The sequence below is a fragment of the Microtus oregoni genome, unplaced genomic scaffold (genome assembly GCF_018167655.1).
Source record: "Microtus oregoni isolate MIOR12 unplaced genomic scaffold, Mior012 000010F_ref0000083, whole genome shotgun sequence".
NCBI classification, from domain to species: Eukaryota; Metazoa; Chordata; class Mammalia; order Rodentia; family Cricetidae; genus Microtus; species Microtus oregoni.
This window is the reverse complement of record NW_024543069.1, coordinates 53,226,483-53,234,758: the sequence shown is the minus strand read 5'-3', so window position 1 is coordinate 53,234,758 and position 8,276 is coordinate 53,226,483.

The following is an 8,276-nucleotide window of genomic DNA, read 5'->3' as shown; positions in this document are numbered from 1 at the left end:
CATTGATATGACACATTCTCAGCCCCTCCCCTGAGGAAGACATTAGGGCCCAGCTACAGACCAATACACATCTAATTGAAGAAACAAAACTCTTCAGGAAAATTGGGTAAATGGGAACTGAAAAACATTTCAATAAATAGCTTAGATTATTTTCTTAATTTGATGAAAGTTATAGTCCCACAAATCCAAAGTACTCACTCAAATTAAACCATAGGAAAAATAAGAAAGTAGCACTAAGGTATATAACCAAATTATTTACAACCAAGAACTCTTCAAAGCTTTCAGAGGAGGAGAGCATCTGGTTGTTCTGCCTTGCTCAGGTGAGGAATGTCCCCTTCCACATGCCCCTGGATACAGGGGTGGTAGTGGGGTGTGCAAGCCTGGAGAATATTCCCTCACCCCTCAATCAGTGTTCAGAACGCAGCCAGAATTTCTAATGTATACTGTGTATCGTTTCCTTATTCCTTAATCTCTCTCCTTAATAAGGCAGAAACTGGGGTAAAGTGAAACATCACATATCAACTTTAAAAGGGCACAGAAAATACATTAAGAAAAACGATAGATGCTTTTTTTAAAAAAATCAAATGAATGAAACAAATTCCAATAAATAACAAAACAATACAACAACAACAACAACAAAGATACAAATAATTGAAGACTGGATCTGAGCTGATACCTCCATGAGCACATCCCTCTCCTCACTCCCAGCACTGATCTCAAGGAGTCCTGACAGCTTTGCAGGACTTCTTTCTCCCCCACCCTCTCTGAGTCCTCTGGCAGCTCTGACATGCTGCCCCTTCCCTCATTTTGTGCCCAAATAAGAAACCTCTAAAGCCATTTCTTCCCTTCTTGTTGGGGTTGTCTCTAAATATTACCCCTTCTAGAATCATAAGGACTCACCTTCTTCAAACCCAGATTCCATATCTAAAATGTTTTCCTTTGGAGTCTTTTAACAAGATGTTCCCAATGAAATGGGTAAAAAAAAAAAAAAAAAAAGAATAAATGCTAACTTTACTTATTAGGAAGAAATCAGGGGGGTTGGGTTTATATAGTTTGGTTTTGGGAGTGGGTTTGTATGTGGGAATTAAGTGAAAAGATAGAGATTTTGTGTTTTAATAGTGTTGTTTTGTTTCCATGGTTACATTACATTGGCATTTTCACAAGAAAACCAATGTGTTGTCTGAACATCACCCCCACTTTCACTTCTACCCACGTGCTCCAATCAGGGACAGAGTAAACTGGCTTCTAGCCCTATCTCTTCCACCACCCCCAGGAAGTGCATATTTTTCATGGAAAATATGTCCTCTGAGATGTAAAGTTAGGATTGGCTCCTGCTCCAGACACAATGTCAAACAAGACTGCTGACCAGATTTCTTCCTGAGGTTTGATAACCCTTTACCTCTTTGGCATGATATATATGCATTAACTCACTTTGAGATGGCTTTTTTATTTAATATCTAAGCTCTTTACAATGCATCTTAAGATAAATATAATCACTAAAGAAGTTACACAGTTTGAAAATTCTGGCACTATTCTTAAAGCAGTTCTTACAAAACAAGTTTTCAAATGACCTCTCGGTCCTTCTGTTCTGGGTAACATAATCTCTATTCTTTATTCCTCTCCCCCTCTTTTTTTCCTCTCTTCCTCATGCTATTTTTTTTCTTATAACATTTACACCCATCATCCAAACTTGTGTCAGGACTCAAATCTGATCATACACATGTCTCCTGATAGGCAAAGAGGCGGCAGGCAGAACAGCACTGTCCACCGTGCCTCCTGATGCCCTGCTCTGAGACAGTGACATAAAGTAGCACCCTCACGTTTGGGGGTGCTATTGGCCATGATTACATTCAGACCGAGCTCATTCCTAACCGGTTTCCGATCTTTCCGACTTTTCATGGGGCAAACTCAGTGATCCTGCAAAATAGCAATTCCATCCTCATTGTATCTGTCTGGACAGGGAATCTTTGGGTATGTCCTGTTGTCAACAAGATGGTGTCCAAGTTACTTTAAAATAGCACCACAGATTCTACTTCTTCTTTTCTTTCTTTCTTTTTTTTTTTTTTTTTTGGTTTTTCGAGACAGGACAGGGTTTCTCAGTAGCTATGAGTCAGTCCTAGAACTTGCTCTGTAGATCAGGCTGGCCTTGAACTCACAAAGATCTGCCTGCCTGTGCCTCCCAAGTGCTGGGATTAATGTTGTGCCCCACCACTGCCGGACTGGATCCCATCTCTTACTCTGATCTGGTTTCTGGGTGTTGAGGCCACTCCTCATCCTTGCATCCCTCTATGTGATCTGGAATTTCCACAGAGTAGTGTCGTGATATCAGATGCCTGTAGAAGACCCAACACCTAAGTCAATGATCCATGTGTTTAAAACTAGCTGAATGCTGAGTATTGTGTAGCTCTGGTCAAAGAAGAAATGATTAATTCATGAGTCCTTAGGTTTTCACTTCCTGAAATCTCCAAGTAGTCTCAAATCCATCCCTGTCCACTGGCTCCTGCCATGGTCATGGGCCACTACCCACATTCTGCTCTCTGAACAAGATGTTTTCTGTGTACAAAGAAGCACATTCAGATTGCCTGAGCTACAGGCAAGGTGTGGTACTGACTCATAGTCTTCTGTTTCCCTTGGACCATTGGAGCTATTTTAGCCCGATGTTTGAGAAAGACTGTAAAAAGAAGGACACAGTCGTGCCCATGACGAGGCCTCCGTATCTCATATGAACTCAGACAAGTCATTTGCCCTGGTATCTCAATGATCGCATTGAAAACTAATGTGAGCTGTTGAGTTTTCCAAGATTTGTGTTTCTCCATCTGGGACCCCAGAAGACAGGGCAATTGCTTGGATGCTATTTGACAGCACTTGAGCCTACACAGAATCATACTCTCCATGGGGGGGGGGGTGAAGGGAGAAAATACAGAGAGGTAAACAGAGACAGGGTTAAAATTTTAATAGCTTCTAAAGCCAGTCTTGAGTTTGCTAAGGTTTGGAATTTAACAAAATAGAAAAGCACAGGCTTTTCCATGCCCTCAGTACATGTTTCCAGATGTGTTACAAAGAGACAACACATTTGCCAATGATTTTTAATAGAGATTAGAGTTTTAATATGAAATTTGCAGTTTTATTTTGTGTAAAATAATGATGGAGGATTCCAGGTAAACGATAAACTGCACCTTTCGTTCATTGGTTTTTCCTTTCTGCTTTCCAGGGTTCGGGGACAAAGCGAAAACCTCTACAATTTTAGAAAAGAGGACTTGACTCATAGCTCATTTTAGCTATCTACAGGCTATTTAAAATCATTTTCTTTAGGACTAGACATCAGCCCCCCTGCATTCCACTCTAACTGCGGCAATGATGGGCAGTTTCCTGGTAATTCAAATTCCTCTCCAGATGACAGCATCCTACCTGAAGCACCTGCCAGGTGGATTGTCTGTCTTTAAATAAAAGCTGTTTTTAGAATAAACTACCCATTCACAGGTCTCACGATTTTATTTTATTGTTTTTTGTTTATTTTTATTGTTTTTATTGCATTATACATTTTTCTCTGCTCCCCTCCCTTCCTCTCCTCTTCCCTTCTACCCTCTCCCATGACCCCCAATCTCCCAATTTACTCAGGAGATCTTGTCTTTTTCTCATTTCTATTTAGGTCCATGTACATCTCTCACTGTTTGAAAGTATTTAATTCAGTGTTTTTACTGTATTTTCAATGTTGAACATCAGTTGTTGCTGTTTCATTCAAAGAGTTTTTATTTTTAATCACCTTTTTCCGATCACTGACCATTTTTCATCTTTCAGCTTTCCACCCTAGGAGACAAGTATTCCTTCAGTCTCTGTTCATTCACCTATTTGCATTTCATAGAAACAAAATTATAAGCTATGAGGTCTTTTGTGACTCGATATTTTTCATTAAATTTGTTTCCAAGGTTTACCTATGTTGTAACATCTATCAGAGCTTTGCTGTTTTTTAAAAATAAACAATATTGTTTTATGTGTCTATGCCAAAGTTTTTAAATCCATGTATCCCAGCATCCCAGACTGACCTACTCAGCTGCCACCCAGGCACACATCCAAGACTTTGAGTTGGCATTGAGTTGGCATTCCCCAACGTCTACCCCGTCTATGACCTGCTGGAGCTTGAGAAGGGACTGGATCTGTGGAACCACGACTGCAGGATCTCCATGACTCGGGCAACAGCAGAATATTCAAGAGGAGTCCAGTATTGATGGTATACCATAAGCTAGGGGCCTTGGACGTCCTGAACGTGACCAATAACACATTGCATGATGAACATTTGCCCAGACACCTATACTCCTATAAGCAACCTTAATTAAATTCAGAGACTTACAGGGAAAAAATGACAGTGGGGAAAGGGACAAAGGACTAGCAGGAAAATACAACCAAAATACATGTTATGCATGCATGCAATTTTCATTATGAAACTCATTATTATACATAATTGACATGAAGCAATAAAATATTCACTCAGCAGCAACTTCTCAAATATTGATTTCTGCTTGGTTCTTCTCTAATAATTTCTAACTCTGTATCAATATTATGTAATTTGGACATTATTCTCACACTTTATTTTAAATTTCAGTCATTGCATCTTTTAGATCTTTAACAATTTATTTATAATAGCTAACTTATAGTCTTGTGTAGTGTGGCATCTGGGCTTCCCGAGGCAGTTGCTATAGGTTTCCCCCCGCCATGCCTGCTATAGGCATAACTTTGAGCTTGGTAGCTTCTTCTTTTTTAAAGATTTATTTATTTATTATGTATACAACATTCTGCCTCCATGTAATCCCGCATGCCAAAGGAGGGCACCAGTTATCATTACAGATGGCTCTGAGCCACCATGTAGTTGCTGGGAATTGAACTCAGGACCTTCAGAAGAGCAGCCAGTGTTCTTAACCACTGAGCCATATCTCCAGCCCTTGGTAGCTGCTTTTATACTTTTTAAAGATGACTATTTTAAATAATATAATGTGTCAACTCTGAAGATCAGATTCTACTTAGGTCCCAGAGAAGCCCCAGTACCTACTTGGCTGTTGTGTTCATTGCTGCTGGGTTTTTCAGTTACTGTCCTGGAATAATTCTGCAAAGGTCTTCACTGTCCTGTGCAGCCATGGGAATCAGTACTGGGTTAACTTGGTTGTCGGCTAACATTTGGGCAGTGGTTTCCTTAAGTACCTTAAATCAACGAGTCTCGTGTGTGTGTGTATGTGTGTGTGTGTGTATGTCTACCTGCTTGTCTATATGTGTACCATGTGTCTGCAGGAGCCCACAGAGTATAGCTAGTTGTTTTGATTTGCATTTCCCTGATAGCTAAGTATGTTGAACATTTCCTTAAATATCTTTTGGCCATTTGAGGTTCTTCCGCTGAGAATTCTCTGTTTAATTCTGTATCCCATTTTTTAGTTGGGTTATTTAGAATTTTAATGTCTAATTTCTTGAGTTCTTTATATATTTTGGAGATCAGTCCTTTGTCTGATGTGGGGTTGGTGAAGATCTTTTCCCATACAGTAGGCTGCCTTTTTGTCTTATTGACTATGTCCTTTGCTTTGCAGAAGTTTCTCAGTTTCAGGAGGTTCCATTTATTTATTGTTGCTCTTAGTGTCTGTGCTACTGGGGTTATATTTAGGAAGTGGTCTCCTGTGCCCATATATTGAAGGCTACTTCCCACTTTCTTTTCTATCAGGTTAAGTGTGATTGGATTTATATTGAGGTCTTTGATCCATTTAGACTTGAGTTTTGTGCATGGTGATAGATATGGATCTGTTGAAGGAGCTTTGGGTTGCATTCCTGCCGCCCTGCTCCCAGCCGCCTGGCTAGCTTATGCTCTGAAATAACAACACACAAACTGTATTCATATAAACACTGCTTGGCCCATTTCTATTAATGTGTGTAGCAACCCAAGGTGCGCTTACCGGGAATATTCTAGCCTACGTCCATCCTGGGTCGGAGCTTCATCGCATCTGCCCCAGAGAGGAGAGCTATCGAGTCTGAGCTCGCTTCCTCTTCCTCCCAGTATTCTGTTCTGTTTACTCCGCCTGCCTAATTTTCTGTCCTATCAGGGCCAAGGCAGTTTCTTTATTTAACCTATGACCTTCCTCCATCATGGATCTATTTTCATTCTTCTACATGTTGACATCCAGTTATGCCAACACCATTTGTTGAAGATGCTTTCTTTTTTCCATTGTATAATTTTAGCTTCTTTGTCAAAAATCAGGTGTTCATAGGTGTGTGTATTAATATCCAGGTCTTCGATTCGATTCCATTTGACAATGTCTCTGTTTTTATGCCAATACCAAGCTGCTTTCATTACTGCAGCTCTGTAATAGAGCTTGATGGTGAGGAGGAACTCAGAGAGACCATGAGGTAAAATAAAAACAAAATGAATGAGTGGTAGGGGGAACTTCTAGAAATAACTATCTATAAAGGAAACAAAAGATTTCTCCCCTATATGAAGGATTGTTGGACAGAAGACAATCAGACCAAGGGACTGCTCTGCCTTCCTGCAGTTTCCTAAAGGTAGCACAGAGATTCTTTACACACATCGCATTGGAGCAGAAGGAAATGCGTTGAAAAGCCTACTCAAAAGTCAAGAGTTTTTTGTACTAAAGGAATCTACAGACAGTCTTTCTTCTCATAACTTTATATTCCTGTTTGTTTTTATTTTTTTTCTCTTCATTGAAGCCTAGGACTGCTTCTCCTTTGATTTTTTTCTTTAGAGTGTTTTATTCATTGTTGACGCGCTGTTTACGGTTCACTCCTAAGCACTGCCTGGAGCACATTTTCTGCCATGTGACCTGTAACTCACTCTGTGAAGAATTTGTTGTTCTGCAATTCTCTCTTTTGTTATAGAGGACTTTGTCCAAACAATGAATTCCTGAGGGTTAAAGAAAAAATACATTTTTTCCACCTTTACTTTTGAACAATTGTTCTTCCATATAAAGCAATGGGAATTGCCAAAATCAGGTTTTCTCAGAACTCCAGAATTTAACTAAGGGCTTGTGAATAACCCCGGAGTCTTTTTTCCTATTTATTTATTTGTTTGTTTTTTATTATATTTTTAAAAAAAATACCAATCCAAGTTCCCACTCCATGCCTCCTCTCATTCCCTTCAAACACCCTCCCACCCTACTATCATCCAATCATCAGAGAGGGTAAGGCACATTGTTTTGTGGAAGGTCCAAGGCACTCCCTACTATATCTAGGCTGAGGAAGGTATACATCCAAAAAGAATAGGATCCCAAAAAGCCAGTGCATGCAGTAGGGATAAATCCTGCTGCCACTGCCAGTGGCCCCTCAGTCTTCCCCACCTGTCAACCACATTCAGAGGGACTAGTTTGGTCCTATTCTTGTTCCTTCCCAGTCCAGCTGGAGTTGGTGAACTCCCATTAGCTCAGGTAGACTGTTTCAGTGGTGAACCCATCATGGTCTTGACCTCTTTGCTCATATTCTCATTCCTCCCACTCTTCAACTGGGAGGTCCATCCAGTGCTCCAATGTGGGTCTCTGCCTCTGTTTCCATCAGTTGCTGGATGAAGGTTCTAAGGTGATATTTAAGATATTCATCAGTCTGACAACAGGGCATGTTAAGACCGGGCCCCCTCTCCTCTCTCGCTTAGGGTCTTAGCTGGGATTATACTTGTGGTTTCCTGGGAATGTCTCTAGAGCCAGTTTTCTGCTAACCCTACAATGGCTCCCTCAATCAATATATCTCTTTCCTTGTTCTCATCTCTGTCCTTCCTCCATCTCGACTATCCGATTCCCTCAAGTTCTTCTCAAGCCTCCCCTTCTCCCCTCCTCTTCCCCTTCTCCCCTTCCTTCTATACCCCCTCCCCACGATCACAATTTTGTCAGGTAATCTTGTCTATTGCCAATTTCCAGGTGGATCTATATATGTTTCCAAAACATAATTTTTATGACAGCACCCACCAAGATACGTACTGCATAATTATCTTTGAAATAACCTGGAAGCCTAACATTTAAAAAAATTACTTAGGTACATCTATTTGATAACATTCAGAGCAAAGGATTTTTAACACAGGATTGTTTGTTTAGGATGTGGAGATGCGTGTAAACTTCAGAGTTGGGGACTCTCCCATGGCCTCTGACTGTTAACTGTGATCTTAGCCTTAAGGAGTTTGGTTAAGAGCCCTACAAAATTATTTCCTCACTAAGGGTTTATTTATTTTATGTTCACTTAAGCAAACTACTTCGAACATGAGGGGAAAGACAGCCCATATTGCTGCAGCCTCTGTCAATTCC